This window comes from Elephantulus edwardii, unplaced genomic scaffold (assembly GCF_000299155.1).
Source record: "Elephantulus edwardii isolate Elephantulus edwardi_28Jun2011 unplaced genomic scaffold, EleEdw1.0 scaffold00024, whole genome shotgun sequence".
In the NCBI taxonomy this organism is placed as follows: domain Eukaryota; kingdom Metazoa; phylum Chordata; class Mammalia; order Macroscelidea; family Macroscelididae; genus Elephantulus; species Elephantulus edwardii.
Window position 1 is genome coordinate 15744443 of NW_006399774.1, and position 27216 is coordinate 15771658.

The following is a 27216-nucleotide window of genomic DNA, read 5'->3' on the forward strand; positions in this document are numbered from 1 at the left end:
AATGTGTGTTTTATATATTTTGCAGGTCTTTCATTTGGTGCATAGATATTCAATATTGTTATATCTTCTTGTTCTATTAACCCTTTGAGCATTATGTAGTGACCTTCTTTATCCTTTGTGATGGTTTTTGCATTGGAATTTATTTTATTAGAAATTAGTATCGCTACTCCTGCTTTTTTTTGGTTGCCATTTGCTTGGTATATTTTGTCCCATCCTTTAATTTTTAGTCTTTCTTTATCGCCATTTTTCAGATGTGTCTCTTGTAGGCAACATATTGATGGATTTTGTTTTTTTATTCAATCTGCTACTCTTTTTCTCTTCTGTGGTGAATTTAATCCATTCACATTCAGTGTAATTATTGAGAGGTAGGGTTTTATTGCTGTCATTTTGTTCAATTCTTTTTGGTGTTGTTGCTAGTTACTTTGGTCCATCCTGTTTTCTTTGGCATCTCTGTTTCCAGGACGTCTCTCAGTGTTTCCTGTATGGTTGGTCTTGTTTTTACAAACTCCTTTAGGTTTCGTATTTCTGGGAATATTTTAATCTCTCCTTCGTACTTGATGGACAATTTTGCAGGATACAGTATTCTTGGTTGAAAGTTGTGTTCTTAAAGTGTTCGATAAATGCCATTCCACTCTCTTCTTGCTCACATGGTTTCCGCTGAGAAATCAGCAGTTAATCTTATCTGTTCTCCCTTATAGGTCACTCTTTGTTTCTCTCTCGTTGCTTTTAGTATTCTCTCCTTGTCTTTAGTTCAAGCAAATTTGACAATGATGAGCCTTGGTGTTTTTCTTCTATTCTATATGGTGTTTGCTCAGCTTCTTGGATATATATTCTGTCATTCTTCATTATGCCTGGAAAGTTTTCCTCTAGTAATTCTTCCACAACTTCTTCAGTGCCTTTACTTGCTTCTTCCCGTTCTGGGATTCCTATGATGCAGATGTTATTTATTTTAATGGTATCCCACATTATTCTCAAGCTTTCTTTTGTTTCCTTCTTTTTGGATTCTGCTTTTTTCTTGGTCAGATCTGTGGTGACAATTCTATCTTCTACTTCACTGATTCTGTTTTCCATCTCTTCTCCTCTATTCGTATGTCCCTCCATCATGTTGACAGCATCAGAAACCTTAGATTTCAAAATCTGGATCACAGTTTCTTGTTTTTCCAATGCATCTAATGCTTCATTTGTTTTCTCTGCGTTGTTTTGGATTTTTTTTTTAAGTTCCTCATCTTTACTAGCACTATTCTATATTTCATCCAGTTTCTTTTTTATCCATTGAAAATATTCAATCATTGTTCTTTTAAAATCACTATCAAAAAGATCCATCAAGTTTTCTGGCTCCAGAAATTCCGTTGCTACTGTGTCTTCTTTGGGGGTTGATATCTTGCTTTGGGCTGGTGGGACAAGTGAAGCACTCTGCTTTCTACAGGCCATTGGTGTGGCAGAATTCTTCGTGTCTGAGGTGGTAGCTGGTTTTTGATTTGACATCACTGCTCCAGAAGAAGGTTGGGCAGAAACAAGAGTAAATGCATAGAGGGTGCGTGCACACTCCAGTGCTCACGTGAGTGGGGAGGGAGGAAGCGCACACTGATACATGTGGGGAGGGCCTCAGGAGAACCTAAATAATGAAGGAGGAAGTCTGTTGTTCCCTTTCTGGAATAGCTTCCCCACTCTTTGGAGTTGTTCAGAATCTCCCCGTTGTTTGAGTTAGTGGGCCCTACGTACTCAGGTCAGAAACCAGTTTGATTCCCCACGTAACTTAATCCTCAATGGTACATGAGTATTTTAGGGGAGGTTGATAAATCTTATAGATGTGGCAAATATGCCTGAGGGCCTAAATGGGCATGGGGTGTCTGAGTCACAAGCCCTGGCCTGGAACTGCCTCTGGTGTCCTTGCAGATCTCCCAGCAAAGTCCAGGTTTACAAAGATGGCATTTCCCCACAGACCTCTGGGAACTGTAGTTGGTACCTGCAGTGGTAGCAGACAGGAAGGCTGGGTCGCAAGCTCCGGCCTGGAACTGCCTCTGGTGTCCTTATCTTGCTTGAATTTTATAATCAACATCCTTGATGTTAGACATCAAGAAATCAAAATATGTGTTCCATCAAGAAAGTCTGCTGTCAAAGACTTTTCCAGAGTACTGAAGAACAATGAAAGTTTAAAGACTAAGAGTGCATCTCATCCAAGCCATGGTCTTTTCAATTACTTCCTATACATCTGAAAGCTGGACAATGAATAAGGATGACAGAAGAATTGATGTTGAGTTGTGCCTTTGAGTTGTGATGATGGAGAAGAGAACAAACAGGTGTCTTGGAAAAGCGCAGCCAGAGTGCTCACTGGAGGCAATGACGGCAAAGCCTCATCGCACATGCTTTGGACATGTTGCCAGGAGGGCTATTCTTTGGAAAGGAACACCATGCTAGGTGATCCTGAAGAAGAACTGATGTCTTTGAGTTGTGTTGTTGGAGAAGAGCCCTGAATACACATCCTGTGGACTTCCAAAAGAACCACCAAATAAGACTTGGAGAAAGTGAAATCAGAGTGCTCCTTGAAGGCAAGGATTGTGAGACTTCATCTCACATAGTTTGATAGGAGAGGCCATCCCTTGGAAATGGACATCATGCTTGGAAAGATGGCAGGTCAGTGAGAGAGAGGAGATCCCACCTGGCCCTTTGGTCTAGTCTGAGACACTAGGAACTAAGTTTAACACCCCTCTTCTGAAAATGTTCTTGTCACTTTCACCCTACAACTTTCTTTGAGGAAGCATAGATACCAGGTTTTGGAAGGGTTTGGGGATTTTGTTTTATTCCAGAGCTTATAAAATCTTAGCTAAAAGTTTGTATGTACTTTGCCAGCCTTGTGGGGAATTGGTGGATAGCCACCAGACAGTATGTTATAACGTTTTTTAAAGTAGGAAATTACCTCAAGTGACTCGACGGCACATAACAACAGGAAAATACCTAAAATTTGCTAGCCATGACAACTCTGATGGGGAGATGAAAGAGGAAAGTGGACGATAAAGGTGCCTTTTGCTTGCCATGACATTCCTTTCTGCATTGAATTAAAATTAATAAAGGTGAAAAAATGGAAATATGATTTGTTTAACAGGACTGAGTTCCATTTCTAATACATGCATTATATAATGATGCCCTTCAGTAAAAGTGAGTTCTGGAGTACACCGACTGATGGAGCTTTCTCAGAGCTGAATTTGGTGCTTCCTGCAAGGGAGACTGAGGCTGCCGTAAATGAGGACGTGTGGGCCACCAGCATGCCAACACAAGAGGTTACAAATGGAAATCTTCATTCTCCTCCCTCTACCTTTAGCAGGGGAGTCCCTGGGGGACTTGGAGGAGCTCAAGACTAATTGGGCTAATACCTCAAAGGTCAGTAGTTCAAATCAATCAGCTTCTCAGCAAGAGAAATATGAGACAGTCGGCTTGCATAAAGGTTTACAGCTCTGCAGAGGGTTACCAGGGAGGGTTACCATGACTGAAAACTGATGCTACGGCAGCAGATGGTCTGTACACAATGTAAATATGGCTGTTCATCAGTAAGAGAGTGTGTGTGTATACACACAACTATATATATATATACATATATACACACACTATATATACACACATTATATACACACTATATGGATATATGCACACACTATATATGCACATATTATATACACACACTGCATATATATACATATATACATATATATTACACACATGCACATACACACACACCCATGCAATTGTGAAAGGCTAGGCCCTAAATAAGAGGTAGTAATGTGTAGAGAAATTTTTGGTCTTATTCGTCTCTAACACACAGGGGCTTTCTAGGAAAGAACACCTTTAGGTCTGTCAATGGTTTGTAGGATGGCATAACTGAGCATGTATTTTGAAAAGCTGAGGAATAGAAAATCAAAGTGGAACATAAATTATGCAGTAAAGAAGTCCAATTACAAGGAGGAAAAAGTTACCAGCAAGCGTATCGTCTACTTCTTGCTGTCACGAAAACACTTTCCCCGCGTTAGCTCTTCCAGCAGGGACCTGGGGCCAGCCGGTGGGGCTGGAAGGTTCACACGCTGGATTTTAGAGTGTCAGGTAATTACAATGGTGGTTACCCGAGCTTTGCTGTCCAGCTCTCCTGCGCCCCGTAAACAGAATACGAATGGCCTATAAATCAGAAGGTGAGAGCTCCCTGGGACAGAACTACATTTTCACATTTTTCTCAAGTAAAACCTGGTGTGACACAAGATTTATTAAAATAAATTTCAGGACGGCTGACTTGTCCTCATGCTTTTAAGAGCACCTGAGCTACAGGTAATGGCAGTGGTGAAGCCCATGGGGAATGTTGATGCTGGGTGCCTTCCATTCAACTACGACTCATAGTGACCCCGAGAACGGCAGGTCTGGACGCTTCCCTATCCTGGGTCATCCTCATAGTCTCAGCTAAGCTCTACCTGTGTGGTATCTCTGTATCACTGAATTCCGTTGAGGGTCTTCCTTTGTCTTACTGACCCTCTACTTTTCCCAGCAAAATTATTCTCTCCAAAGATTGGTTCCTCTTGAAAATAAACGGAAAGGCAGTAAGATGAGGTTTCCCCATTCTTGCCTCTTCTTAGCAATAAGGATTAATTCAGGCTTCTTGTTAGGCGGCAGCGAGTCTTAAACTATGAAAAACAAGCCAGCTGAATCTTCCCACAACATCATCGTGTTTACACTAAATGATTATCAAGTCTCAACATTTCAGAAAACGTACGTGGTGTGGTATTAAGCACGTGGCTACTAACTGAAACGTTTGTGGTTCAAAAGCACTGATTGCTCCTTGAAAGAAAGATGAACCACTGTTTCCGTAAAGATTTACAGCCTTCAAAACCCTGTAAGGCGGTTCTGCTCTGCCTTACAGGGATCTGATGAGTCCGAGGCAACTCAATGACGGTACTTTGGGTTTATAGTTTTAGAATACTGAGGCTATCATTTCTTCTTCCGAGCATGAGTGAGGACTTCCCGCGTTAAATTTAGCATAATTTATTTACTCCACTACCAAAATAAGGTTGTTTTAAATGTTTTATGATGAGAGAGTCATCAATATTTTATATTAATTGCAGAGAAAGGATGTCAGTGGGGCTATTAAAAAACCTCTCTGGTCTATGAAGGAAAGACAGTAAGGAAGCCATAATTAATTATTAATTAATAATGATTAATTATTTAGAGCACATTATGTGCTGGGGACTGTGGTAAATACATTCCTAGATTTCATCCCCTTCCACATGGAACACAGATGACAGGCTTCATCATAAATATTTTTTTCATCATAAATATTTTTTTTCCAGGTGACTAGAAGTCTCTGTGTAATTAGAGCAGGCTACATGAAATACTCTTTTTCTCTAAATTAGAGATGGTGTTGTTGTGTGCCATTGAGTTGCCTGTGACTCACAGTATGTACAACAGCTCTGAACACTACCCTATTCTGAGCCAATAACATTGTTTCTGACACACCTACCTCTGTTGGCCCAGTTACTATGTCAATCCATTTCATTCAGTGTCTTCCTCTACTATGCTGACCCTCTACCCTTCAAAGCATGATGTCCTTCTTCAAGGACTAGTCCCTTCTGGAAACATGTGCAAAGTACGTTAGATGGACCTACAAAATCTTCGCCTCCAGGGCGCAACTTGGTTTCATTGTCTCTAGGACAGATCTGTTTGTTCTCTTGGTATCCATAGTATATTCAGTACTCTTCTCCTGCACCATAACTCAAAGGGATCAAGTCTTCTGTCATCCTGAGTCATTTTCCAACTCTCTGAGGCATAACAAGTAAATGCCAAGACCATACTTGGATCAGGCACACCTTAGTCTCCAGACTGCCATTGTTGCTCCTCAGCACTTTGGAGAGGTCCCTGACAGCAGACTTGCCCAATGAAATTCATCTTCTGGCATCCTGACTGCTGGTGCCAAGAGTGTTGATTGACAAGCTGAAATTGTTAATAATCTCAATCTCTTCTCCATCTAGAATGATGCTGCCAATTAGCCCAGTGGTGAGAATCTCTGTTCTCTGGCTGTCGAGCTTAAATTCACACTGGGGACTGCAGTCCTTGACTTCTGTAGCAAAGGCTAGAGCTCCTCCTCAGTTTCAGCAAGCAGGGTATCATCATCTGCTTAATGTAGGTTATTGATGAGTCTTCCTCCAATCCTGATGCCACATTCCTCCTCATTAAGTTCAGCTTCCCAGATGATCTATTCCACATTCAGCTTGAAAAGGTATGGAGACAAGACACATCCTTGAGACAATTCTTCACTGATTTTAAAGCATGCACTGTTTCCTTGCTCTGTTTTGACAACTGCCTCCTAATCCAAACATAGGTTTTGCATGAGCACAATTAAGTGTTTTGGGATTCCCATTCTTCTCACAGTTAGCCACAAATTGTTGTGATCCACGTGGTCAAATGCATTTGCATAGCCAATGAAACACAGGCATTCCTCTGGAACTCTCTGCTTTAAGCCAAGATCCATCTGACATTGGCTATGACTTCCCTTGTACCATGGCCTCTTCTAAACCCAGCTTGCACTTCTCGCAGTTCTCTGTAGAGATATGGTTCCAGGCATTTTTAAATAATCTTCAGCAGAATTTTGCTTGTATGTGATACGTGTGATATTGCCCGATAATCTCCATCTGTGTTGAATTACCTTTATATGGAATGGGAATAACTATGGATCTCTTCCAGTCTTTGACCAAGTAGTTGTCATCCAGATTTCTCAGCACGTCTTGGTGAGCATGTCCAGGGCTGCATCTATTTGCTGAAATATATCAATTAGTATGCTCTCAATTCCTGGGGCCTTGCTTTTTCCTGATATTTTTTAGAGTTGCTTGAACTTCCTCCTCCATCACCATCGCCTTTGGGTCATATGTTGTTTCATGAAATTCTTCTGTGGCAGCAAGTTCTTTCTGGTATATCTGTGTAGTCTTTCCATCTTCTTTTGATGTCTCCTGGATCATTCCATATTCTGTCCAAAGCATCTCTGAGTACTGCAACTCAAGGATTTTTTTTTTTCAGTTCCTTCAGCTTAAGAAATGTTGAGTGAGTTTATCCCTTTTGGTTCTCTGACTCCAGCTCTTTGAACATTTTATTATAATACTTTGTCACCCAGAGCTTCCTTTTGAAGTCTCTGTTCAGCTCCTTAACATTCTGATTTCATCTTCTTCCCATTGTTTTGGCTTCTCTGCACTCTAGTGCAATATTCAGACTCTCCTCTCACATCCATTTCAGTCTTTTCTTCATCCTCTGTCTTAGTAATGACCTTCTGCAGTCTTCATGGATGATATTCTTGATATCCTGCCACAGCTTTGTCTGGTGTCTGTGTATCAGGATTCAAGGCATCAAACCTGCTCCTGAGATGGCTTTTAAATTCACCTGGGACAGACTCAGTCATACTTGGTTCTTGTGGATTTTACTTATTTATTTTTAGCTTCAGCTTGAACTTCCGTATTAGTAGCTGATGACATGTTTCACAATCAACACCTGGCCTAGTTTTCACAGCTGATATTGAGGCGAGGGAATGAAGCAGGATGCTGTCAGAACAGGGTAGGGCGATGGTACCAAGACACGCATGCCGTAGGATGGCACGATCAACACTGAAGTGATGGTGTGTAATGAGGAAAGCTCTTTCTTCTGCTCTTTAGGTTAAAATTCTTGTCAAATTCTGCTTTAAAGCTCAGCATCCAAATTGAGACGGACTAGGTAGGAAGGATTGGCCATCCACTTCTAAAGTAACAAACCTTTAAAAACCCTAAGTGCAATATGACACACTTAGATTAGACTAGCAGATGTGATACCAGAGGCTGAGCCTTGTACTGGGGATTATAAACAAGGTGGAAGAATTACAAACAAACACTAGTGATTGGGACGCGGAATGTGAGAAGTTTGAATGTTTGAAACTTGGACATTGCTGAAGAAGAAATTGTTGTTGTTATGGACATTGTTGAAGAAGAAATAGAATGCATAAATATTGACATATAGAGACATAGGCACCAGAGGGAGCTCTAGTGGCCTAGTAGTGAGAAACTGTGTCCCAAAGGCAAGGGGTTCTAATCCACCAGATACACCATGGGAAAAGGATGGACAATCTCCTCCTGTGCAATTATCTGCCTCTGAAAACAAGCTGGAGGGTCAGCTATGGGTCAGTTCTGACTCAACAGTACAAAACAACAACAACATCAACAACAGTTATGGGAAGCCAAATTTCATACCAAACATTATATGAAAAATCAACATGTGATCATAAATTGGAATTTCTCCTGTGACAGATCACAGGAAATGAGCTGTTTCCTGCAGACAAGAGACAACTAGGGTCTCCCTACAGAGGGAGAGTTAATACCTATGAAATACTTTCTTCCTGAGCTAAAACATTAGGTTGACAATAGAGAAAAATTCAGCTTCATTTACAAGAGAATTCTCTTTACAATTTGCTTCCCCTGATTCAAAATAAATACAAAGAAGCTGGCTTGTAGTGCTTCAGTTGATTTGAACTGCTGGCCCCCTGTTTTTTTATACTCTCTGTTAAATTTTATTCTTGGTGTTCTGTCTTATTATTAATTACTAATATACTTTATCCTCAGTTTGCAACAAACTGTCATTGGTAAAATGAGATGAGTTGTCATGGGACACTTTGTATCAGACAATCAGGTGATCTACTCTGCCAGAAATGAAAAGGTGAGGAGAAATGGCATCCAATTTATAGTTAAAAAGTCCATTTCTAGATCCATCTTAAAATATAGTGTTGTGAGTGATAGGATTAAAATCCATCTGCAGAGAAGGAAGATCTGTTAATACCACTATCATTAAAATATATGCACCAACAACCAGAGCCAAAAAGGAGAAAATAGATGATTTCTACCAACTTTTGCAGTCAGAAATTGGTCAAACATATTACCAAGATGCATTAATAATAATGGGTGACAGGAATGCAAAAGTTGGGAACAATGAAGAAGGATCAGTATTCAGTAAACATGGAATGGGATATAAATGGGGTTGGAAGTAGAATGATAGAATTTCACATAAGCAATGATTTATTCACTCCAAATATCTTTTATACAAAATGTAAACAGTGACTATACACATGGACCTCACCTAATGGTCTGCACAGGAGTCAGATTGATCACATCTATGGAAAGAATCATTGCAGAAGCTCAATATCAGTTATGAAATTAGAGATAGGAAGAAGAAAAATAAGCTGAGTTTCTCTCTCAGGGGGTGACTTTAGAGCTGGTGGGATCGTCAACTGGGATCTTTTATACAAGATACACACCCATGTCGTCGTTGCTGTCATATGTCATGAGTTTCCCATGAGTCATAGTGACTCTATAAACAATATCTCTGAACCCTGCTCTATCCTGAGACCATCTTACTGTCTCTGACACATCCACACCCATGGCCACAGATACTGTGTCAATCCTTCTCATCCAAGGTCTTGTATTTCTCCATGGACTGGTCCCTCCTGGCAACATGCCTAAAAACACATCAGAGCTTCAAAATCCTTACCTTCAAGGAGCAACCTGGCTTCACCATCTCCAGGACAGACTTGTTTGTTCTCTTGACAGTCCATGGTATATTTTGCGCTGTTCGCCAGCACCAAAACTCAAAGATATTGCCCTTCTCTCGTCCTTAGTCTTTGTCCAGCTCTTTGAGGCATAGTAAGTAATTGTAAAAACCATGGCCTGGATCTGGTTCACCTTAGTCTCTAATCTTACATAGTTGATCTTTAGCACTGTTGAGAGGTCAGAAAAGAGCAACAGAAGTCCCCTGAGAGGTTACAACACAAGGCAGGGACAGGGAGCAAGCCAAAGAATATACAGAGGGCAGAGACAGGGAGCAAGCCAGAGAACAGACAGAGGGCAGAGACAAGGAATAAGCTAGAGAACTGAGAGAGGGCAGAGACAGGAAACAAGTCAGAGAATCGAGAGAGGGCAGAGACAGGGAACAAGCCAGAGAATAGACAGAGGGTAGAGACAGGGAACAAGCCAGAGAACAGACAGAGGGCAGAGACAAGGAATAAGCTAGAGAAGATAAACCCACTGGCCACATGGAAATTATACTATATAACTAGGGAAGCCTAACTTTTCACCCAGTGGAAGAAAATACAAGCTCCGTTGAGTGGCCTCAAAAACATGCCACAGGCCATTTCCCTCAATGTTTTAATAGACTGATGCAAGAAATGAGATTATTGGACAGATTCGGGGGTGGGGGGCAAGCATATTCAAAGAGGTGCCATTCACACTTTTCAGACTACTGGCCAGATTCTGGAGCATAATCGTGTTCAAAGCAGTGCTGTTTGCAGCCATCTTTGAGAGGGACATTTGCTGCTTCTTTCCTATCCAGACAGAAATACCACAGCAAAGAAATATGGTAGCTATGCACCATCTGGTGCACATGGTCATGGTTAACACCTACAGTTACACAGTCAAATGAACTGAATCAAATCAAAGTCTTATTTACATGGACAAATACTTGTTTAAAACCCAGTCACTGTAGTACAGGCACTGCTAAATGGACATCACTTGCAAGAAGAAGTCCCCTCTGATATCTTGCTTAGTTACATGTTAAAGATCTAAGAATAATTTCCTTTCTGCATACCTTTTCAATCTATATAAGGAACAGATAACTCAGCAAGCTGGACTTTCTAAAGAAGAATGTGGCATCAGGATTGGAGGAAGACCCATCACCAGCCTGTAATATGTGGAAGACACAACCTTGTCCTCCAAATCTAAGGAGGACTTGAAAGTGTTTGCTGCAGAAGTTCAAAGACTGTGGTCTTCAATTTGGATTGCCTTTAAATATCAAGAAAACAAAGATTCTCACTACCAGGCCAATTGGCAGCATCATGATAGATGAAGAAGAGATTGAGGTTGTTAACAATTTCAGTTTGCTTAGCTTCAAAATGTATACTCTTGAGACCAGCAGTCAGAAAATCAAAAGACAAGTTACTTTTGTAAAGTCTGCTGTCAACGACCTCTCAACAGTGCTAAAGATCAACTATGTAAGATTAGAGACTAAGGTGAACCAGATCCAGGCCATGGTTTTTACAATTACTTACTATGCCTCAAAGAGCTGGACAAAGACTAAGGACGAGAGAAGGGCAATATCTTTGAGTTTTGGTGCTGGCGAACAGCGCAAAATATACCATGGACTGTCAAGAGAACAAACAAGTCTGTCCTGGAGATGGTGAAGCCAGGTTGCTCCTTGAAGGTAAGGATTTTGAAGCTCTGATGTGTTTTTAGGCATGTTGCCAGGAGGGACCAGTCCATGGAGAAATACAAGACCTTGGATGAGAAGGATTGACACAGTATCTGTGGCCATGGGTGTGGATGTGTCAGAGACAGTAAGATGGTCTCAGGATAGAGCAGGGTTCAGAGATATTGTTTATAGAGTCACTATGACTCATGGGAAACTCATGACATATGACAGCAACGACAACATGGGCGTGTATCTTGTATAAAAGATCCCTGGGGGCATAGTGTAGAACATGTGAGGATGTTAACTTGAGGATCAGAAGCATGACTCCATCAGGAAATCAGGAACTCCAAAGTTCAAAGATGGGCAGTCACCTGACCTACAGATATACTGCCGGGGAATGCCGATGGAAGGTCAATGTAGCTACAAGTAACATAAGGGCAGGCGGCTTTGTTTTGCTATTTTAATAATTTGTTTCCTAGAAAATAAAGCATTTGAGAATGAGAATGACTTTTAGATAAGTAGCATTATCTTTTCCTTTCCAGAGCTGGTTCATGGACGCTTTCGATGTGCAAGAGCCACGTTGAATTCTCTGTACAACCATTAGAAGCACACAAGGGCAGCCTGGTACTTCACTTAATTCAGAGTCTACAAGGAAATGTCCTTCTGGAAGGAAGCCACGGAAGCTCTGCTTCAAGATAAATGGAGAGCTTGCCTTTTCAGTCAATCTAAACCAAGCTGGAAGAACTGGGAGTGGACGGTGTTTTATGCACTGCTCTTTGCTCTTTTCAGATGCAGCTGCTGCCCTACCCTTTAAAAAGCTCAATAAAATGTGCTCCATTTTACAATGCTGCACTTTATGGGGGGAGGAACTGACCGTGGCAGAGAGAACTAGAAGGCCTGGCGTCCTTCCCTTGAGATCCACAACACAGAGCTCTGTGCATCTTAGCAAGAGACAGAAGGGTGCACACTGGGCAGTGCCGTGTGAACGTGTGATCCAGGATTAAAAGGATGTGTATGCTTTTCCTTCTGTGGACATGGGTAGGAAATCACAGCTTGACACCTTCTTCCTGTGTGAGGGACTGCCTTTCTCCTCCGGTGTCTTCAATGTCAAACGTTTACAGTCTGTAATAAAACGGAAAGTGCCTGTTGGTTTGGGCGAGAGCTGTAGGCATGACCCAGGGGTGGACATAGTATTTCTCTGTGTCTTCACAGACGAGCCCTCAGCACGACTTCATCCACTTTCTCTCTTTCTATGTTGGAAGGATCTGTTCAAACAGACATCTCCACGGCCAACCGTACACTCCTCCACACCCCAGGAAGCACTGACTGAGCACTGCCATCGGGGCTGGTATCCTGGTGGGGCTGGTGTCCTGTGGACTCAGTCATTCTCGAATCAAGGAGATCAATGGGCGTCAGGGTGTCACAGCTCACAAGTCACAAGGAACGTGCTTTGGAAGAAGTGTATCCAGAACACCCCTGAGAACACAGGGCAGCTCGACTCCCTCCCACGTTCTGTGGGTTGAGAAGAACCTAATTCGTGGCAGAGAACTAGCAAGAAATAAGAAATCCTCAGGACGATGGACCGGCACCAGGGCTGCACAATGAGCTGATGCCACAGTGACTGGCCGAGGATGGGCCTCGGTTCATTGTTCCCGCTCTCGGCTGGTGTGAGTTGGTGCTGACCCAGCAGCACCTGGCAGCAGCCACACTCACAAAAGACTTCTCGCTTTAAGTCACTGGTTGAGTTCTAACTGCCAACTTTTCAATTACCAACCAAAAGCAAACTGCTGACACCACCCAGGGACCTCGCTGGAGTGAAATCCTGGTCCTTACAGAGTTTACTGAGGGAGAGAGGGTGTTAGGGATGAATGGAGACAGAGGAAGGGAGGGATGGAGGGAGGGAGGGAGAAAGGCTAACAAGTGAATGACATCGTTATGCAATGACAAGTGCCTGAGGACTGAGTAGGGCAGGGCCAGGGCAGAGGGATGGCTGTCTCAGCAGGGGCAGGTCAGAATAAGTTAGGCATCCTGTTGGAACAACACTTAAGCCCTCCTCTACTAACCAAAGGTTAGGATGTTTGAATCCACATAGGGGAGCTCTGGGCCTAGTGTTAAGATGCTGCACTGCAATCTTGAAGGCCCACGATTTGAGGCCACCAGCTGCTCCGTGGGAGGATGGACCATCTCCTCCCTTGTGATTACTGCCTCTGGAAACCCACTGGACGGTGAGCTATGAGTCAGTTCGGATTCAATGGTACACATCAACAACAGTGACTTTACAAAAACTAAGCAGTCTGACTCCGTGAAGACTCTTAGTAGACACTAAGTCCCTTAGGTGTCTGGATTAGAATCAACAAAAACATTTTAAACTTATAACTGTTGAGTCAAAACAGACTCCTAGCCGCCACTCGAGGGGGTTTTCATTCAGGCTGTCGATCTATCAGGAGGAGATTGCCCATCCTTCTTCCATTAAACAGCTGGTGCATTTTAATCACCTGCCTTTTCACTGGTAGCTGAACTCCATATTCTCGGGGTCCCAGAGCCCTGTAGCATTAGCTACCAAACAGCCCAACACCTGTGATGGACATTCAAATGATATCACAGTGCATAAATGTCCCTTCTTACATCACATCTGCTCATGTGCATGTCTTTATTCCAGTGACCTCTGACCAGCGCACAGAGACCGCCCCAGTACCCCGCCTCTGTGCAGGGCTTCCAGCCACAGTGCCGGTAGACTTCATTTCAAACCCTTGATTCTAACCCTGTTTTCCCTCAGATGAAGGTCCTGGTTCCGCATAGAAGCGGCCACCCACCTGGACCCCATGGCATCCCAGCCACCACTGCTCTCACGTGTCTCCTGTTTCTGGGCCCAGACCACCTCACCCTCCTCCCAGGCGTCTAGACACTGGAAGAGGCCTCCCTGTTTCCGTCCGTCTCTGGTATCCAGCAGAGTTATTCTCCAGAGGGTTAACAAGAGGCAATCACAATTTTTGGTCAAACTGTGAACTGATAAGCTATAAGAAATACAGTAATTGCTTTAAAAAAAAACCACATCAGCTGGTAATGCTGTAGCCTGTTTGTTGAAAATGCAGTGGTTAAAAAGGCAGACATGGGCCACTTGTGTTAACTGAAAAAGGGTGGTCGATAAAATGAATCAGATGCAATTCCAGAACAAAAGAAAAATCATGTTTGCAGGAATTCTGGGCCCACTGCCTGAAGTTCACCCCCAAGACCAACAGTGGGCCTTCATCTCTTACTCTGATGCCCAGTGTCAGTCCTCGTGGCTTCATCCGTGACAATGACACAAATTGGACAGTGATTCCTTGATTCCTTCGGTTGTTCATGGAGCATCAAGAATTGGGGTCAGCCTGAAGGCCGCTAACAAAGAGACATCAGAAAATATGGAACTGGCTAAAATTAACAATTAAACCAGGAAACATGGCTTTCCCCCAAAGTCCTAAGATCTATTTGTCTTCTGTTAGTGGAAGACTGTTGAGCAGGAGAGGGCTCTTTGGCTGACCTAGGTCCACACATCTGCAGCCGCCTTCGCCTGCTTCCGAAGCTGCCAGGGATTTGGTCAGCTTTTCTTTCTTGCCGACTCATAGACTGGTATTTTCGGGTACTTAGAAATATCAATTATTGCTTTCCCTTAATTATCCTTTATTTTGAGATCATTCACTTCCATTTTTTTTCTTTTGTTAAAAGATGCCAATTATTTCCTTCTTCAACGAATTGCAGGCTCTCTACTCTCTATCTGCTCATTTTTGCAGACATGTATGATTTAAGAATGTCCTTTATGCTGAGAGAAATATCTCAGTCACAAAAGGACAAATACTGCCTAGTGCCACTGTTACAGAATGGGACTGACATCAGGGTTGGGGTGAGACTGAGGAAAAATTGAATAAATGATGTCTACTGCATTGAAACAGAAGAGGGAGAGAACCGTTTAAAGGCAATATATGAGTGGGACATCTTTGGAATAAAGTGAACCCTGTGAAAGCTAGAAGCTGTGTAAAGCGAACATGTGACAGGGAAGGGAAAACTCCATTTCTCTTCCACCAAAACAAGTGATAGGAAAACAAGGAGACTAAAAGCAGAAGACTAGAGACATACAGAACAACAAGGCAGTCTGGCCGGGTTCCAGTGTACACTGACTGTTTTTCAGAAATCCTTACACTTCCACTGTTTGCTATCGAGTTGATTCTAACTCAGAGTAAACCTGGAAGATGAGTCAAAATGCCCCAGGGGCAGATCCTTTATCCAAACACTTGGAATTTCTGAGCCTTAGTTTCCGATTCAATGTGTGCACAGTGCTGTGAACTGGAGAGGGTGCTTGTGAATGCATCCAAACCTATCTGCCTGGAGCTCTGGCTCAGACATCCTCATTCCTCCTTGGCTCTGCCCTCTCTGACTAGGCAGAGTCCCTGCCCTGTGAACCAGCCCAAACTAAAAAACTACGCAGCTGAGTTCATTCCGACACATAGCGACGCACTCTGGACTTGCCAGGCTGTAAATCTCGAGGGAGGAGAAGGCCCATCCCTCTCCCTGTACTTGCCAGAAGATTCACACAGGCAGAGCTGTGCAGTTCAGGTGAGCCCAACAGCTTCCTTCCTGCGCCACCAGATGCCAAGCTCTCACAGGCTTCCTCCGCTGGCCCCTGGAGTAACCTCCAAGAACACAGCTTTCCAAATTTTACTATTTACTGTCCTTCTTGGTGAACTCTTTCAAGCAGGACAAAGGCTAATAATGACCAAAGAAATGGAATTGCTTTCCCATAAGATTTTCCGTTAAAAGACAGTTAAGAAAGAATCTGAAGCCCTCAGTGAAACTGGCAGGAAAGGATTTGGGTTCTGCTGGTCTGTTATTGGTAACAGATTTCACAATGTTTCCCCAAATCTCCCCAGTTATAACTGCTTCGCATACATTACTGAAAGCACATGTAAATGAGCCCGCATTATCCAAGGCTAAGCGAAACCAAAGACATGAGCGTATGAGCATTAGAGCGTTTTCCAAGCAAACTGAGGGTGCCCGCCGCCACTGCTCCCTGGTCTGGTCTCTGACATCAGAGCAGGGGCCTTCTCAGTGCCCTTTACTGGAAGAGACTGTGAAACAATGGCTTTGAAGAGAAAAAACCCAAATGTCCCAAATTAAAATGAAATCCATGCCCTCCTTAGACCAGACCAGTTGTTCTCAAACTGGCATTGCGTCAGAATCCACGGTTCTTGTCAGAAATGCAGGTGGACTTTGGCTCACAGCTCCACTGTGAATAAGGCTAGAGCCCCTGCCCTGTCCTGTGCCATCCTCTCCGCCTCTGCCGTGACCAAGCCCATGGCTGCAGTGACATCCCCTATGAGTCTGCCTCTTTCACTGACCCTTCATCTTTGCAAGTTTCTAATCTTTTTCCAACACTCTTGCTGGCTGTTGTTAAAGGTCATTGGGACAACTACAAGTCAAGGTTATGAACAGTGGGTCTGAACCTGCCCTACCTGCGCCATACCCATCATCTCCGATACACGTGAGCCCACTACATTAGTGAAGGGATCGATTCATCTCTCTGAGAGTCTTCCTCTCTGCTTACCACCATGGATTGGACAGTAATACAAAGTCGCTTCCAGCCGGCCAAGTTATCTTTCCACAGGCATTTTCTTTAGTTTTTTAAAAATTTCATTGCATGAAAGTCAGATATAGGTTGCTGGGCTTAACAGATTTGAGGCAGCAGGAAGACAAGGAGTGACAACATGCCCAATGCCTTCAAGTAAGCTCCCACATACAGGGACTCCGATGTTCGTGTGGGAGAACCATCCTACAGAATTTCCAAAGTGGCAAGTCTTTAGACTGACAGGCTGCCTTGTCTTCTTACATGAAACACTTGGTGAGTTTAAACCCCCGCTCCTTCGGTTAGTAACCAACGCTTAACCCACTACACTACCAGGGTTCCAGGAACAACAAAACGCATGGAGAAGTAACTAGGCCCCGGTTATTTTGCACAGAAATGCTAAATTTTCCATGAATTCGGAGATCACTTTTCTGTACACTAGTAATGTGTGAGGGCTTACATCAAAGTACAAGATGGTAAATCTTTAAAGTGACAAAGCTAACGTTCCAAAACCACACTTTGATAATAATTATTAAAAAGCCTTTTCACTTTCAACCTTCTAATTTTTATTTTAGAGAATCAAAGTAAAATCATAGTATTTTGCATAATTACAGCGTGTTTTAAAACTGTTCTTCTTTGTTTCGCTTCTCTGGGGTCCCCACTTAGTAACAGCATGCCGTTCTCAAGGTTTCAGGAGCCTGTACATTAGAATTAGAGGGAAATGAAGGGGATTCTGTCAAAATAGATGGCATCTCAGGAGAGGAGCGTGGAGTCTGATACCGTGTGCAATAAAAGCAGCAGCTTGAAAAGAAAAATACTGCATGGCACCACTGTTGCAAAATGGGACTGACATCAGGGTTGGGGTAAGACTGAGAAAAACTGGATAAATTATGTATACTGAATTGAAACAGATGAGTGAGAGAACAGTTTAAGAGTGATATATGACAGGGTATTATGGTTATCACAAGAATCCAGAATGAAAGTTGCATAGTGGAGTGTATCGGGGCAGGGGGATTGTATATCAAGGAAGGAATTTTTCTTTTACTTTTCAAAGAGAAGAGCGAACTGGGGGTGGGAGTGGACAGGGAGAAAAGTGCAACAATGAATGAATGGAAATACAAAATCTCTGTAAATGTTCATTAAAATTAATAAAATTCATTAAAATTAATAAAATAAAATTTTTAAAAAGCAGCAGCTTGGAATTCAGATGCATGCTATTTGCCTTCTTTACATGTTGAAGTTTAAAACACAGCATTTATGAGCACTTCCATATCGACTCTGTCTTCCTAGAATATCTGATAGAAAATGTTACTAGACAATGAATTCCAATATTTTATTTTATCAAAGCAAAAGTAATGCTGGAAAGGAAGATTCCTTCTGCCAAGCAGCAGATGTAGCCAGTACACGTGTTCGTTTCTGATGGATAATCCGCGCAAACATATATTATCAAATTAGCATTTCTCACCTTTATTCCACAAGCTCTGGTGGCAAAGAGCTGCATTGCAATCTCGAAGGTACACGGTTCGAGGCCACCAACCGCTCTGTGGGAGAAAGATGGACAATCTTCTCCCGAGCAATTAACTGCCTCTGAAAGCCTGCTGGAGGATCAGCTATGAGTCGATTCTGACTTGATGGTACACAACAACAGCAACAGCAACAACACAACACAAATGTAAATGTCCACAACACTATTGTTTCCAAACCACTATTCACATACAATATTTTTCTTTTAGAAAACACATTTTCTTTATATTATCAGAAATACATGCATCTCAACCATCTCTCCTGACCCCCACTGCACGTTACCAGTATTCAGATAGCCTTTCCTGCAAGTAGAATCCCTAGATTTGGCCAGAACTTCACTTGCTTACCTGGAACCATATACTAGAGGATCAAGTCTCCCTAAAGGAAACTCAGAAGAAAGGCTTGATCATCTCCTTCAAAAACAAAACATTAACACTGCACAAAACAAACAAAAACCATGGGCTGAAACGTTATAGCGTATAGTCTTGTTTGGACCAGGTCCAAGATGCTGGTCTTGGTCAGTTGATGCACTGCGGTATGTTGGTTCTCACTTGGTGGTCCAGGACCCTGGTCTTGGTCAGCTGATGCATGATGGGAGGCTGGCTCTCTCTTGGTGGGCTCTGGTCTAGGACACTGGTTTGGTCAGTTGATACGTGGTGGGAAGTTGGCTTTCTCTTGGTGGTCTGTGGTTCAGGACACTGGGCTTGGTCAGCTGATTTACTGTGAGAGACTGGATCTCACTTGGTGATCTAGGATTCTGGTCTTGGTCAGTTGATGAATGAACGATGGGAGGCTGGCTCTCACGTGGCTGGATGCTGTGATGCAAGTGGAGGACATTTCGTGCCCAGAAAGAGGTCAGTGTTTCTCAATGAGAGGGTCTTGTGGCCAGTGCCGGCCTTCCCCTGCCTCTGTGTGTGGTAACTGTCAATGGTGACCACTAGGCTAGGCATGGAAACAACTAGTGCCTCAGGATCTGAAAATGACTGAAAAAAAACCACACCAAAAGAAAACACTTCCAATCCATCCCAAATGCCCTTGATCCTAAGAGCCTCTGCCATTGTTTTCTGATTTAACACCTGATTGATGATTGTAAACAGTCCTTTGAGAACTGTGAACCTGTGCTGTGGTTTGTCTCAATTTCTAAGATTTCCCATGTACAGAAATGTCTTCTTTCTGAGATAAAACATTTAAACTCAACTAGTGGGATGTGTGAGGGGACCTAGTGGCACAAACTAAAAACTACAGGGTCTTCAGATGGAGCCCATGCAGAAGCTCTATGAGAGCAAGAATCAGCCATCACCTTCCAGAAAAATAAAGACACCACAGCTGGACACCCAACGGGCAGTCCTCCTCCTCCATGGTGCGAAACGATGGCTGTGTGTTGGATTTTAAGTGATGATGCCTGATAACTACAATGTCAGATAGGAAGAGTAGGAAGAAGGGCATTTTTAATGCTCCTAAGTATCTTCTGAGATCTACCCCTTAGTTAGAGCCAGTAAAATTCCACTAAGAACTTGAAAACAAGTTCCCCTTGATGACAGATGTCAGGGTGAGCACCTGACGTGGGGAACGTTCCCATTTGGAGGCACGTTGGCAGCCGGGCAGCTGCTGGAAACAGGCACAGATGTTCGAATTCTATACAGGCTTGCTAGCAAGAATTGCATTGTTTTGAGAGGAGCAGAACATTTTTTTCCTTATTATTTCTGGACAGGCACATAGGATGGGGGAGGGAGATGTTGGAAAAATGCATCAGAAGAACGAGATTCTAACAGAGAAGAGCTATCTGCCGGCGTATCACCCAGCATGAAACGAGGCAGCTTCAGAACAGCATCCTCCACAATTCTCTCACAATCAGGCTCCACAAACCCAGCTCAAGTAGGACCTACTTCTGAATAAATCAGAGGAAAAGAGAGTTTTCACAAAATCCGTAAGCTCTACCAGGAGCTGAGAACCGGTAACTTTATAAAACGGAAAACAACAATTTATTGTTATGTGGAGAGATGGAGTTGAAGAATCAGACTTGGTTTCACAGAATAAAATATCACAGTGTCTCCACAGAGCTTCACAACAGTCCTTAACATAATTTAAAGAGGTGTCTTCCTTTTGTGGAAAAAAACATATAGAGAAACTGGAACTCAAGAAGGTTAAGTGAAAGCACACGGCGTTCCAAGACATCTGGAACAACTGGCGGAAGCCTCGTGCTTTTAGGATCCCACGGAGCTGGGCAGCTGGGCAGGCCGTCGGGAAAGCTGGAATCAAGGCTGCTGATATAAACCTTATCGTGACTGCCCATCAAGTCCAACTAAGTTTTAAGACTAAAATACTATTGAAAAGCAAGCGACTGCCAATATACAGAAGAGAGAACTTTTAATTTTTGAGAAGTTATATTAAATATCTTCATTCTAGAAGTGGCAAAGGAAAAACGTTTGAAAGCCATCTAGCCCTGCTTCAGGGAATACCATCTGAACACCGCTGGCTACGCAAATACCAAACAGAAGCCTACTCTTCCTCTACTTCCCTACAGTGTGGACCTCATCTCACAGGATATCATGCTTGCAAAGCCGAGGGTCAGAGAAACAGAGAAACACCTCCAACAAGGTGGGCTGATGCAGTGATCCAACCACAGGCTGTGGGACACCAGGGACTGTGAAGATGGTATGAGATGGGACAAGGTTTTGTTCTGCTGCTCAGGAGGTCACTATGATCCACAGCCGACTTTACACCTCCCAACAACAATATGCTCAGATTGGAATGGGATAGCTTTACTAGCACGTGAAGAATCTAGTGTCTGCTAAGGAAGCCTGCGAGTGTTACAGGACAAGGGCCTAGGGTCTGGGTGCTGAGAAGCAAGGCGTGCAGCTGAGCATTCGCTGCTCAACAGAGCGGAACCCAAGCCAGGACAGAGGACAGCCATCGCCAAGCTGTCCTTTTTTCCTTGTTCACATGTGTCTGGATGTATCTTCCATTCTAGTCAATAGTCTCTGGTCCTGTGGGATGATTGGCAGTCTGGAGGAACCCAATAATGTCCAACTTCAGTCTTACCAAGTAGTAGAAGAGATAGTCACTGACGTCAAAGGTGTACCAACTCCTTTCTGCCATTTTCATAGAAAAACACAGTGATGCAGAGGTTGATGACAAAGCTTCAATCCAGAGGTGACAGTACATTTTATGATTGGGTTGCTTGTCTTTTTTCTTGTTGAGGGGCTGGAGTAGTCTAGAAATTTTAGTTTATGAGTCTCTAATGAGATGGATTGTTGTTGGTATTGTTATGTGCCATCAAGTCTCCTGCAACTCATAGCAACCCTGTGTACAACAGCCCTAAACCCTACTCTGTCCTGTGCCAATCTCACTGTCTCTGATACACCCACCCTGATTACCCCAGTCACTGAAACAATCCACCTCATAGAGGGTCTTCCCCTCCTGCGCTGTCCCTCCACCCTCCCAAGCATTACGTCCCTCTCCAAGGACTGGTCCCTCCTTGTAACATGTCCAAAGTCAGACGAAACCTCAGAATCCTTGCCTCCAGGAGCAGCTTGGTTTAACCCTCTCCAGGCTGAACCTGTTCATTTTCTTAGCAATCCACGGTACATTCAATACTCTTCTCCAGCACCACAGCTCAAAGGCATCAATTCTCCTTCTATCATCCCTAGTCATTGCCCAGCTCTCTGATGTATAGCAACTGATTGCAAAGATCATGGCCTGGATCAGGCACACCTTAGTCTCCAGAGACACACGATTGCTCTTCAGTGCCTAACAGTAGACTTTCCCATCACAATATGTCCTTTAATTGCCTGGATGCTGGTGCCAAGATTGTTCACTGTGGAACCAAACAAACGAAAGCTGTGAATAGTCTCAACAACCTCAGTTAGGTCATTGACAAATACTCCCCCCCCCACTATGGGTTCTTATTTACTCTATGGGAGAAGTTGTCTGGTTGTGGGGCTTTTGTATGTGTCAGTTGTCCATTGGGCTCTGTTTTGGGCTTAAAAAAATTTATTTTCCCTTTATATTGATTTGCATGCAAGATTCATAAATAACGTGTTCCATTCATACATGTGCTTCACACATTCCTTCATTCACATGTGTTTTATATGATGTGTTTCATATAATCATTCCCATACTTTGTGTCATAAAATTAATCACCCCTGATCTATGCCCCGTACAACCCTGGTTTTTAGATCACCACTGGATCTTTCCTAATCCCTTTACCTCCTCTCTCTGTAAGGATTTGATTTTTGAAGGTATCATTCATTTATTTGATCCACTCCTGGTTATAGATTAATATTTGTAGTTACATTTGAAAGTCTATTCATGCCATATATTAGGACTCCAAAGTTTGTTCATACTTTTTCTATCATGGACTTATAGGTTTTTGTTTTACTCGTAGGTCCCTGATCTACCTTGGCAGAAGAGATTAAAAGAAATAATCACCAAAAAAGTGGTCAGATGGCCAGCAAATATATTAAAAAAATTCCCCAAATCACTGCTTATTAGAAAGATGCAAATAAAAATATTAATGAGATATCATACACCAGCAGTAATAGCAAAGTTCAACAGGATAGATAACAACAAATGCTAGAGAGGGTGTGGAAACATGGGAACCCTCACACACTGCTGGTGGGAAAGCAAAATGATCCAACCACTCTGAAGAGAAGTCTGGGGCTTTCTCAAAAAGTTGGAAATAGAAATACCATTTGACCTCACTGCTGGGAATACAGCCCAAGGAAATCAGAGCTACAACATAAACAGATATATGCACATCCACATTTATCACAGCATTCTTGACAAAAGCCAAGAGATGAAAACAGCCCAAGTGGCCATCAATAATTTAATAGACAAGAGAAACATTGACACAATGGCACTGAAAGGGAACAAACTTGCAAAACCCTGTACAATCTAGATAAGTCCGGAAGAATAATTATGCTGAGTGAAATATCTCAGTCACAAAGGGACAAATATTGTGTACATCCACTATTGTAATAATAGTACAGAGATGGGTGTGGGTGGGAAAGAGTGGGGAAATAAGAGATAATGAACAGTGCACTGGAATGGGTGAAATGAAGGACAATATGAAAGGAAGGGACAGTTAGAAACTATGACAATATGGAAAGTATAAGATAATTATTAGCCTACAACAGGACAAGTATAACAGAGGGCATGGGGGGGGGGGGAGGAAGAGGGAGGAAAGAGTGCCTGAATAAATGAACGTGAACCAATCTCTTCGTAAACTTTCACTAAAATAAAGGGGGGAAAGAAGTGATGGTGCATGGGAATTTGTTCTTTAATCATAATTTACAGGATAGACAGATGGCTGGGTGGACAGGTGGATGGACGCTAGACAGACAGATGGATATAGTTAGGTGCTGTTGATTCACCTTGAGCTCTCAGCAGGGACTATGTCCTACATATTCTCGTAATCACTCTTCCTTCTTTTCTTCATTTCTTATTTTGCTTCCTCCATGTCTTCTTTTTCATCTTTCTATTTAACTATCTAATCTCTATTAAATCCCTCTATCCTATTCATCTATCTTTTGAATTCATGGGTGCTACAAACAGTGAACACCTTTGACTGCTAACAATAGGCTGGACACTCTAGTTCATTCACCAGCGCCATAGAAAGAAGATCTGGTGATGTTCCTATGCAAAGTCACAGTCTTGAAAATAGTGGGGCACACAATTCAGTTCTACCCCCACACGCATGGGGTCACCATGAGTCCAGGCTGACAAATGACAGTGCTCTAATATCTACCTACCTCTGACCCGCCAGAGAGTCAGCTATGGGTTGGTTCAGACTCGACAAGGTGTTTTCTCCTCCCCCCATGCCCTTTAATTTATCAAAGACAGACTGTATAATTAAAATTTAATACAGCGTGACATGAATTAATAATTTTTGCTAGACAAGCGTCCCTGGCTGAATGGTGGTCTAGTCTTCAGAGAGCTGCTCTACAAATCCAGGGCCATGTCTCCTGGCATTTCCAGCGCAGCAGCTGCTTCACAGGAGAGAACAGATCTTCTCTACGTCACTGTCATTCTCAGAAACCCGCTGGAGGGTCAGCTTGGGTCCGTTCTGTCTAGAGAACAATGAGTTGGAAGCACTGACTCAATCACACTCTTTAGAAACTTGACAACTAACTCATAATGTCTGGGACCAGTTGTCAGCATCCTTCAGGAAAACAGAACGTAATGACGCAGTAAAGAAGGAGCAAACAGATTTTGGGTTTTTTTTTAGTTATTCTTGAAAAGTTGATATAAACTTGGCTATAAATATGACATTAGATAAACTGGTGATTAAGGCTCATTTACTTCATTATTTCTAGAAGTATTATACTCTCCAATGTCTTTTTTTCATAATGTTATAGGGTCACAATATATAACCTAGTTTGTTCTAGATTTTCACACACACACAAAAAAAAAACAACCCCTATCACAGCAGAGAGTACTGACATTTTGAGGAATGCTTGTTCCATGTCTTTAAATTGGTTCATTCACATTTGAGCCCCTGCTGTGAACTGGCATTTCCATCCCAGGTATTCTGAGTCACAATCTGCATTTTAATAAAAGCCCCATCTTTACATAAGGATCCAGAAGAATCACCTTGGCATCCTGTAAAACTAGATTCTGAAGCACCGTATGGAGGGTGGAAAGCAAATTTTCAGCCAGGTGTTAAACTAGAATGAACTGGTTTGCAGCTCTGTCTACTGCATTTCTAAAGCAGTCATTTTTGTGAAAACATATACTTGTCTACTCATTCCACCAGATCACTAAACCTGTCCGTTTATATGGCATGGAAATTATATTTCAGGACCTACAAAAATGCATAGTGAACCACCGCTACGAGTGGAATTTCATTTTGTAGCTTTGTTTCATTTTAAAAATCTACTGTGACATACTTAGCATGGAGGAGATATTAAATTCAACTCTTATGTACTTAATAAAATTCAACTCAAGTGTCTACTACCATCACCTTACTTTACTGGACCGTACAACACTCGGTATACAATTTGTGAGGTAAGAGTGTATGGTAGCAGCAAGATTTCAAAAGGCATATCAAGTCTGCTTCCATGTAATTCATTTGTATTATCCTGCCTTCTGTAATTTCTGATTTCATTGTAATTGCAAATCCACTCATAGGAGAATACTCCTAAAATTGAGCCTGTGATATAATGTAATTAAATTTATTTCCAAACTTCTTCTGTAATATTTTACGGAATTTAAATGGGTGGTTGTCCACAGATGTTATTGATAAGGGATACACATTTATAACCAGTCAGATTGGAATAAATTTTTTATGGAAAAAGTCAGATAAAAAAAAAACCCATTCAGGTCTTAGATGATAGAACAGAAGGAACATCGGTGGCATAGTGAATTAAGTGTCCAGCTCCTAACTAAAACTCAGCAGTTCAAACCCATCATCCGCTCCTAGGGAGAGAAATGAGGTAGTCTGTGTCTGTTAAAGTTAAAGCCCCAGGAACCTTATGGGGGTGTTCTATTCTGTCCTAGGTTCACTAGGAGTCAGGACCCACTGAATGGCAGAGAGCTTGCTTTTGTTTGGAAAGTCTTCATGGCACTAGGCAAGGAGCTTCAGTGGTTTAATGTGCTATTGATTGTGGAGCTAACTGAGAAGTGAAAGGTTCAAGTCCATCAACTTCTCCAGATGGGAAAGATGGGCAATTTGCTCAACTTTTATGAACCTGATGGAGGCTTGGATGGTAACTGTGGGTGAGCGTTGACTTGATGGCATTCGTTTCCAGATTGATGTGTACACACACACACACACACACACACTAGGGAGTGATAGTGTTGGAGCCCAGAGGTGCACTACTCATGAAAGGCTATGCTTCTCTGCCAGTTTGAATCCAAAAGCAGCAACAAGGGAGAGAAATGGGCTGTCTCCACTCCACTCTCAGGGCTGAGAGCCTTGAAAACCCACTGGAGTCAGTTCTGAATTGATGGCTTTGAGCTGAGGCAGAGGACACAGGTGACTCAGCATGGCTATGTGCCAATAAAGTTTTATTTACAAAGACACAAATTGCAGTTTGCAAAGCCCTGATGAAATTTCTGCTCTACATAATGGCACGAATAAACCAGCAGCATCTACACCGTACACTGGTGTTGTTAGGTGCCATCCAATCACGTACGACTCATAGTGACCCTGTGAAGAACAGACCTGAACCCTGTGCTATCCCGTGTCATCCTCACAATCTCTGACACACTTGAGCTCATTGCTGTATTCACTGTGTCAATTCACCTGGTTGAGGGTCTCCCTGTCTTTGTCCGTCTACCTTCCCAAGCATGAGGTCTCTCTCCCACGAATAACCTCTACCTAGAAAAGTATGTGAGACAAAGTTTTCTCACCTTTGCCTCCAAGGCAGACTTTGGCTGCTCCTTCTCCAAGACATGCCTCTTTGTTCTTTTGGCCGTCCATGTCCACTTCAAAACTTCTCCACCACCACCGCTCAAAAGCATCAATTCTTCCCTAAACCCTTTTCACTATCCAGCTCTTATTAGCATAGCAAAAGTGATTGAAAAGACCTGAATGGCCTGAGTAAGGTATACCTCAGTCCTCAAACTAACATTTTTGTTCCTCAAAATTTTGAAGAGGTCCCTGATTACAGACTTTCACATGGTAGATAGACCCAGCTAATGCTCAGAAAGGCAGATTCTCAAGCGTGTCCTAGACCACCTGGCTCTTTTTTTAAAATTTTTTTGTTTTTAATTTAGGTTGTTTATTTTTCATTTCAATGAACATCTACAGAGATTTTGGGATTCCATTCATTCACTGTTGCACCCTTCTCCCCGCACAAACCCCTCCCCCCCCCTTTGCTCCTCTCCTTGAAAAGCAAAAGAAAAACTCCCTCATTGGTACACAATACGCC

At 42.7% G+C, this 27216-nt stretch overlaps 1 protein-coding gene across 1 annotated transcript in view; it reads right to left on the reverse strand.

Annotated features, from left to right (window-relative positions):
- PARK2 (parkin RBR E3 ubiquitin protein ligase) overlaps window positions 1-27216 on the reverse strand; it is a 1426764-nt gene that overhangs the window by 612212 nt on the left and 787336 nt on the right. The gene's annotated exons all lie outside the window — the stretch shown is intronic.